At 32.8% G+C, this 9,702-nt stretch overlaps 1 long non-coding RNA gene across 1 annotated transcript; it reads left to right on the top strand.

Annotated features, from left to right (window-relative positions):
* Positions 1–2,838: 2,838 nt before the first annotated feature.
* LOC124376729 lies at positions 2,839–9,192 on the top strand. The gene is made up of 4 exons (XR_006923884.1): positions 2,839–2,952; positions 3,499–3,532; positions 8,630–8,705; positions 9,104–9,192. It is a non-coding gene; the product is annotated as an uncharacterized LOC124376729 (long non-coding RNA).
* The last annotated feature ends 510 nt before the right edge of the window (positions 9,193–9,702 follow it).

Here is a 9,702-nt window from a genome sequence, read left to right as displayed (position 1 = left end):
ATTGTATACAAAGTCTACACATTCTTGTTCAAGATTTTTGCAATTGAATGTCAGAAATTGAGGAAAAACAAAAATTAGTCTGTTTATTATGAACAAGAATTCGACCAAATCCAAAAAGAAAAACAAGTAGATAATTATTAGAAGAAGAGTAAAATGAAAGTGAAGGAGCTTCCCCTTTTCAAAATTCACTGGCTTTATCTTAACACAACACAATCAAGAAAAGGAAGTAAAACTACATTTTGGGATTGGATTATGTAAATTGGGTGATTCATCAGCTTTCAAAGCAGTATTTCTTTTCCTGAGGCTTTAACCACGTTAACAGTAACTTTATTCATAATCTTCATGATACAGCAAGTAATTTTTTTTAATTGTCATCATAGTTTCCAACTAATTAAAATACAATTTATGTAATTTTATAGTAAAGCGTTATATAGTATATTATAGTCATTTGTATAGTGATTATAACCATGGACATTGTCCCCAAGCAGCTTTACAGCAACTAAAAGGTTGTAAAATCTAAATTTATTTTTTGGTCCCCATCAGTTTATTTCTAATGAGCAAAGCAGAGATGACCTTAGCAAGGAAAAACCTGAGATTGTATAAAGAAACCTTGTGAGGAACCAGACTAAGAAAGGAATCCATCTTCATTTGGGTGGAACTTAATTCATTATAGTTCCATCACTGTTGAGGTTTGCTGTTCAGCGAACTGTTCATGCCATTCAAATGTTTATTAAAGTCTAAGGCATTGTAGTGGACTGTTTATAATAATTACCATCCTCAGCTGCACAGAGTGGTCTCCATTTGAAGAGAACTCCATCCAAAGGTAGGGCATCAGTGAAAATTGGGCAAATTCAGAAAGAAGATTGGGACAGTACTTTAGAAGCATGTTTAACAAGAAGAAAAACATGGATTATTTAGGATCCTTATTGTTATATAAAAGTAAGGCACTGTACAGTGTGATCAGGGTGTAAGTAGTGAAGCTAGCAGGCGTAGCTATGACATCATAACTAAAAGTGAGCGCCAGAAGGCAACACAAATTTATCCGCTGGACCCTCAACATCTCAAAACAACAGGTTTACCACAAACACCTATAGTATAGTATAGCACAATACTATAAAACATGCCACACTACTTTAATATCTATAATTCTATATGTGCAATGGAGATTTTCTAATGGGGTTGAGGAATGTTTAAATGCTTTATAAATGCCCATTAATTTCTGTTTTGTGGCAGAAGCAAAACACTGATGAAATTTTGGTAAACAGATATCATAAAAAAAAAAAAACATATAGCTGACGCAGTAAAGAGTGAAATGAAACAACGTTCCTCCAGAACACTGATGCTACATCCAACAATCACAGAAAACAGAAAACACAGGGCAAAGGACTAGTAAGTGTAAGGTATTGTAGTGGACTGTTTATATTAATTGCCATTTCAAAACCATCTACAGATACTGATGTAGGGTGAGGAGGCCTGGGGTGCAGTCAATGTTCCAATTCCAATGTTCTAAGATTCAAGATCTTCCACTCCAAACCATGTAAACCATATATGAATAGAGCTGGCTTTGTGCAGAGGGGCATTGACCTGCTGGAACAGGTTTGGGTCTCCTAGTTCAAGTGAAGGGAAAATGTAATGCTCCTACATCCAAAGACATCCTATATAATTGTGTGTTTTGAAACTAGCATGTCTGGGAATGTCATGTTTATACATTTGACCATATTGTGTAGTTACTAAATAAGATTTGAGATTTGCCAGTTATAAACACTCTCGCCATCCCTTTAATTCAGATTATACAAACGATAAATTATGTAAATGTATTAAATACACCACATTGTTTCAATGGAATAAATTAAGATTTATTAAATAATATCAGTGCAGCCATTTCTATTGTTGTTTTTTTTTTTTTTTTTACATACGTTTCCATGTGCTGTTTCAATCCATGTTACACAATTGAAAAGTGTGAAGTTTCTTATTGGATATCTAAAGTATGTACCATCAACAGATTAAATTTGCTAGCTCAGTAAATAGGAGAAATATAGTACACTGTGTAGAGCTTTCAATCTACAGGTAGCACATAAAGTTCCTATACACTGATGGTTTCAGCAGTTAGGAAGACTGCAGATTTCCTCAAAAAAACAGTTACGGCCAATGTCACAATTAGGCTTGTTCTGTAATGACTGGTTGCATTATCGTCATGTTTATGCTATCAACTTTCGAAAGATCTCAAAGTACTGTAGATCAAGCTGACTTACTGGCTCATGTTAGCAGTGCACATGAAACAATAATTACAAACGTGCAAGCTTAATATAGGCTCATTCTGCAAGAATCTCAGAAGTCATCTCTTCAGGTAGCTGTTGATAAATGTTCTTCCACATTAAACTACAGATACACATTTTTTTTTAATTGTGTGTTACAAGGACGTAAAATATTTTAAAACACAGGGTGTTGTCCCATGTATGATATTTGATGAACAAACAGGAAACAAAAGAGGAATTCAAAGCCAGAAAAATGTGACTCCTAACTCTTGAGTTATGTTTTACTACATGAGTCTGATACAATACTTTTTGCTTCAGCCACATGTTTCCTGTGTTTCAGGAAACACAGGAAAATTTGTTAAAATTAATTTGAGAATATGATCACTGAAATGTGGTTTGAAAAAGTGCACATGGTAGATACTGCATCACATGTTAAGACTTTACCTCCATGTACAAGCATTTAAAACATGAGTTATATTGGTAGGAGAATGCTGAGGGTGGAGCCACCAGGAAGGAGGAAAAGAGGAAGGCCAAGGAGGAGGTTCATGGATGTGGTGAGGGAAGACATGCAGGTAGTTGGGTTGAAAGAGGCAGATGTAGAGGACAGGGTGGTATGGAGACTGATGATCCGCTGTGAAGACCCCTAATGGGAGCAGCCGAAAGAAGAAGAAGAAACTAGCATCCTAAATGTTCTTAAGTAGGCAAAATTTAATTTAAAGCTATAACAGGATAAGTTATATTATTGCTGTCCTGGAGTACTATAAGTTTACAGTACTATTACTAGATAGCTAATAATATCTATAATAAGACTTATTTTCTTATTATACATAAAACAGAACACAGTTAAACCTGACAGGTCGAAGAGATAATGATAACAGATGAAATGTCACTGTAAAATGGATTACAAATAAATCTTTAAGCTTTATTTCAGAAATTTAAAGTCACGGCCACTTAGAATAACACTGTATGAAAACAAAAGCCCTGGTGAAAAAGAGGATTTCTCAGAATACGATCCAAATTAGAAAAAAGAAATTAAAAAAGAATTAGTGACTGCGAAAGAACAGGAAGAAAACCCTGTGGCCCATTTTTTCCCCTAAAGCTCAATCACATGACCATATATGAGATAAGAAAAACTCTTGTCAGTGTTGGATGAGTCACCTTAGGGCACTTAATGTATAAAGTTAATGCTCAAACATGAGATACTAGTCGTAAAATAAAAAAATATATATTTATTACACTGTAGGTTTGTGGAGACTCAAAGCTTCATGCCATCTTTGGTAAGTTCTTTTACAAAGCTGCATTAAACTTCTCTTTAGCTTTTGTATTCATGCATCTGACAACTTTTATTACCTTTTCATTTTTTATTTGACTTTTTAAATATATTTGATTGAATCAGCATCTGGTGTAAATGAGTACAATAAAACTTACATATCTACTTTTTGACCCAGGTCACAAGATAATGACTATGTAGTATATGTGTCTATGTGCCCGCCTCAGACTTTGATCACATGCAGAGTTCACTGAGTACAGTAAGCTAAATTTCTGTCCACACTGATAAGTCACCTGATAGTTGTCACGACTGAGACTGAGAATCCAGAGATTTTTGAATGACGATGGTATGTATATATACACGACTATATTTTTGGTATTTATAAGCTGTAACAATCCCTTTTTAACAATCACAAAGCAGTACTGCCACAAAGCAGCATTATGAAAATATATCAATTTAGGATTTAAACTTTACACTCAGCATGAGATGACACAAGGAAGGAACCGTTTCATAGGAACCAGACTCAAAAGTCTGGCTTACCAGTCATTAGCCCTGTGTTTTCTGTTATGTAGCGTTATGTTGTCTATGTAGCACATATGTAGGGTCCTGAAGGAACGTTGTTTCGTTTCACTGTGTACTGCGTCAGTTATATATGGTTGAAATGACAATAAAAGCTTCTTGACCTGAAAAGGGAACTCCTCCTCCTCATGGATGGTGTAGTTATAAACCATTCCCTTCTTTAAAACGTGTAATTGTGTAACCAGGAAATTCATTATAGCTTTATTATAAAGTCCATTTAGTTGTAGTTATTACTTGGTCACTGAAGGAGACTTGAATACAAAAGTGTTCGTTTCAACTACAGTCTGAAGCCACCTTAATGGATTTTATATGTATTTTTAGGCTTTCCATAAGAGCCATCATCATTTGGAGCAAGTGGATTTCAAATTATACAAACAACCATCAGGCTGGACCAGAAGGGTTTGAGATCCCTGGTGTCTCAAAAGTAGTATGTTCAGTATGTTCAGCTAGAGAAAAGAGAGAAAGAAATAAGTGATTGCTTGCTGATTGTCACCTAATGGTTAAAAGACAATGTACAATGTGTGCAAAGACTAGCTACTATGACAGCATAACTTATGTGGAGAGCTAGAATTAACTTATATTACAATTTTGGTGTTATGGTATTATAATAACTAATAATTAGGTATTATTTTATTTATGAAACAATAGACAAGTGTTCCTGGCTACTAGAGGGCCCTAACTGAGCATATAACTGAGGTAAATGTGATGGACATTAAACTGTCGCACACAACATGATCCAATGAATATATAATCACAGAATCTGGAAAAAAAAAAGTAATTCTAGTTATTGGTGTTAAAATTAATTTTTAATGACACTAATTTTGATTAATGTGCTATCAATGTAGCACACTTTTCTGTTCTGTTATTACTAATATAAATACAGAAATAAAAAACTAAATATAGAAGAGGTAAAATCAAAACCTTCAGCACAACATAGATTTATTCACGAGGTCCTTTCTTTACTCAGATATAATATAAATATATATTAAGTAGTAAACATTTGTTTTACTGATGGGCAAGTCGCAAATCAAACACCAAAATTAACCCTCTGGGGGTCAACAAACGCGTCGGCGCGTTTTGTGTTTTTTTTCCTCATAACGCCAAAGCAAACTTAAATTCTGTCTTTTTTGATCGTACAAAGAAGAGAAATACATCATTCACATCTGTAAAGGGTTTACTTTTATTTGTATGTACTCATAATAACATCAAAATGCTGTGCTTTTGTAAAATAAAAAAAAACATAAATAAAGCAACCTGAATCACAGTGAATACTTGCCTTACAGACATGCTAAATATATGTATATAAAGCTCAAAATGTCTTTTTCATAAACCAGTTCACATTAAAAACAAATATTCTCTAAATATTTAATCGGTATGAAACGTAAACCATCCGTGTGGAAACATAGCAAAAGTTCAGTTTGGTGATTTACGTAATTTAAACCACCATAATTACTTTAAAACAATCACAAGAATTTTTTGTCTTCATGCTCTATGTTGAGTTTGGTTTCACTAATAATAAACATACATTTGCATAAAGCATCCATATTTCTCCATGTCCATGTTGCTTAGAGTATTAAAAACATAAAGTATTAATTTATGGTACATTTAGAACAGATAGAAGTGTGCGATTAGATTGCGATTAAATGTTTTAATCGATTGACAGCCGTAATATTTATATGACTTGAGGTCCAGTTACCAGAGTCGTAGTAATGGCTACTTTTTTCTTAAGTACATGTCAAAGCCCAAACTACTTTACTTTAACATGAGTGAAAAAGTATAGTCAGTACTTTAACTTTTACCAGAGTCTTTTAAAACATGAATATCTTTACTTCTATTTAAGTGAAAAATGTGTGTACTTTTGCCATCTCTGATGCATACAGAAAATTTGAATTTAACAAATGTTACAAAAACTTTCCCATCTGAATGATGCATAAGAATGAGTGTGAAAAGAGCTTCATCTAGTGGTGAGAACATGAATGATTTATAGCTCTAGCATTAATCTTATAGCGCTGCTTGACACAAAGCTGATTTAGTGAGTACATGCACAAACCTGCATGATGTTTTAATAATGTTCTAATCATGACGTTTAATATCCAGAATATTATTGTAAACCAGCAGTATGTTTCAGCAGCTGTAACACTTTATTGTGCTATTGTACCACCTTTAAAATAGTCCCTGAGAAAATATATTTTTTATTGTTATTTTTTATTTGTATTTATTATGGCAGCACAGATTTCTGTTCGTGTCATGATATAAACATGATATGATAAATAATATAGTGGCAAAAATTAATTATATGTTTGTAATTTAAATGGGGCAAAATCTTATGTTGGTAACTTAAAAGCCTATACTTTGTAGATTACAGTCAAATAACTACCAAAAGAAGCATGAAATTACATGTATTTTCAAGATATGGCTAAGTCCCAAAATCTAAATACTGCACTACATACTATAGTCATAGCTGTTAGAGATTACTGTCAGCATTCTATTTAGTAATATGTAATTTGGACCGTAATCACACTTTTGTATTCATATAAAATATGATGGAAATATAGAAAAAATGTTTGGGGCAAACCTGGAGTTTATTATTTATTTATTTTTATAATAAATATATTAACTATTTTGTATGGATGTATGGCAACTATCACCAGGCTTTTTTTTTTTTTTTTTTACTGTAATACATTTGTTTGTATTTTTATTATGAACACATTTTACAATTATGCATTCAACAAACAATAGAATAGCATTAAAACCCTGAAACTGCCACATAAACAGTACATTATTTTTAGAGCTTCAACATTTCTTTTGATTTAAATACACTTGAATTGATCAGAGTGTGCAAATATACTCATTATTAGCAGATTTCATCATTTAATAATTAGACAATTATATGTAGGTAAAAAAAGATGAATTGAAGAAAATGGAGCACGGAGCAGAAAATACAGTGCAGTTCAGGTGATATGAAGTTTATGGATAAATGTTCACTCAATCTATTGAACCAATTCTTTAAACTTTTATATTAAATTAAATCAAAATGTCTGATTCAACTGATTCAGCTTACCCACAGATATTTAAAACCTTAAATTGTGCCACATTTCGTGAATTAAAATCATTGTTGTGATCAACAACAAAACATTTAATATAGTTTTTATATTTAAGTAGTATATAGAGTTAATCCATGAGGCAGGGCTTTAAAAGTTTATCAACAGCCCTCAAAATCATCACATTCACTAGCAGAATTTTTACTGAATTTAGTCTAACACAGACATGACACTCCAAGCACACGCTTCTATTCAGGATGCAAAAACTAGGTTTTTTGATTCGGTTAAATCAGTAAGACATTGCCTTAATTACAGCTGACTGCTGAACCATTTCATATACATTTATTTAAAATAATTGGTTCAAAAAAATTATTTGTTCATCATTCAGACACATTACTAATGATAAAGTAAAACAAATAAAAATCATGGCACATGAATATGTAATTGAATGTAAATGAATGTAGATAACCTTATGTCCCCATGTGCTTTCTAGCAATATTAAAAACAAAAGAAATGTCCCTGGACCTCTAAGGGACTTTCATACTGAGAGATTAGTAAGCTACTCTACTACAGCTGATTCACCAGAGCTAAAGGTCACACTCTTAATGAAGCGGAATCAAATGTGTTAGGATTCGTAAATCAGAACACTGTGAAGTGGAAACGCATGAAAAGGTCTCCTGAGACACAGAGGGGAAAACAGTGGTAGAAATCTTGAACACACTGTCGTAGCTCAGGGTATGTGTGCATTTGCAGGCTTTTGGGCTACTTAATGTTATCCACAGTACTGTTTAATATGCAGGTTTTTTTGCACTTTATTTCATTATATAATCATTAAATTACCATCAACCTAGAGAAACATTGCTCTATGACATTTCTGTGTTAAAACTTAAGTGCACACAGAGCATTATTTCTAACATTTTGACCTCAATTATTTAACTGGATTGTTCATATGTATTTATTTTATTTGTTTATATAATGCATTTATGTATACACCCAAAGGTGTCTATTATCTATTTTTTAGAAGGAATGCTGGTATACAGTATAAAATAAGAACATGCTGCATTAAGTAAATGTATTATTTAGCCACTTGTGCTACTTGTATAATGTTTTTATGCTGTGAATCACTTTAGTTTTGTTTAGTTTACTTTGGTTTTAGAAAACCAAATTACTGATTTAGTATGTTATCAAGCTGCAATGTACCCTGTATATATACACACTAAGCAGTGCCTCAGCAAATGCAAACTATTGTTTGCTATCTATCTATCTATCTATCTATCTATCTATCTATCTATCTATCTATCTATCTATCTATCTATCTATCTATCTATCTATCTATCTGTCTATCTGTCTGTCTGTCTGTCTGTCTGTCTGTCTGTCTGTCTGTCTGTCTGTCTGTCCTCATTTAATTTATCCATTTGCTGTTTTTATAGATATAATAATTTGTGCTTTTAACACTATAATCTCTTGTGCCATTTTGTGGGCAGTGATTAACTGAACATTAGCTGTGACACGCACACAATTTGCACTCTCCAGGTGACTGACATTCAGCAAAATATGCACGTAAGTACAAAAAAAAATTATGTTTTTGCCATTTCTAGCTTACACAAATAAATAAACCCCTTGTGTAATTATTTGAAAACAAACAAATGAACAAGAAGTGTTATTATTGAAGAGTGTGTGTTTTTCTGATGAAATGATTAACATGATTAATTTTCTAGTAGGAAAATCTATCAAATTCTTATGTTTTTTACATTTCTGTCTTTACTTTTCATTCATTGATTCAGTGAAAAACTAAAACAGACCTCTGGCACTAAGCCCAATCTGATTATTAGTTATATCATGTTAATGAGTTACATTTCGGGTGTATACACGGTGAACATGGCAAAGTATTTATTCTTTCAACAAACTGTTCCTTTAATAGCACTGGTCTAATCCAAATCTGTTTTTTCTTTTTCAAGGAAAAAACGAAGGCAACCTAACCCAGCAATTTCACACTTGAATTAAACGTCAATAAAACACAGTTGAAGATACACTTTTGAATTGCAGGGTAATACTTTTCTGATTTATATATTTTTTTAATACAAGAGAAAGCTGTTTATCTACTATTCATTTGGGGCATATTTTGCTAGCTGGATGGAATTTTCAAAATGATACACAGACATTACCCCAAGATCAAGACTAAACTGTCTCTGGAGCTGTGACTTTAAGTAATTTATTCTAACTGATGTTTAGCCCAGAGTTCACCTTCTTAGAGAGCAGTACTGAGAACAAAGGCTGATGTCACTCCTGTATATTGTGTGTGTGTGTGTGTGTGTGTGTGTGTGTGTGTGTGTGTGTGTGTGTGTGTGTAATCCTGATTAGCTAAAACATATGTCTGGATTTAGAGCATTATCAAACTCTCATCCATCTGTCAGCCTTTAGGCTTCTGTAGTTTTTTTTAAACCATGGTGTACAAAGCCTGAGTCTAGGCTTAACAAAGACTATCATTATTATGTGCTGACCCATTTAACACATGGTAACAACATTGGCAGTGAAGTCCATAGTAGTTGTATAAAAC

Source organism: Silurus meridionalis, chromosome 23 (assembly GCF_014805685.1).
Source record: "Silurus meridionalis isolate SWU-2019-XX chromosome 23, ASM1480568v1, whole genome shotgun sequence".
Taxonomy (NCBI): Eukaryota; Metazoa; Chordata; class Actinopteri; order Siluriformes; family Siluridae; genus Silurus; species Silurus meridionalis.
The sequence above is the reverse complement of the archived record's forward strand: the minus strand, read 5'-3'. Positions and strand labels throughout refer to the sequence as shown.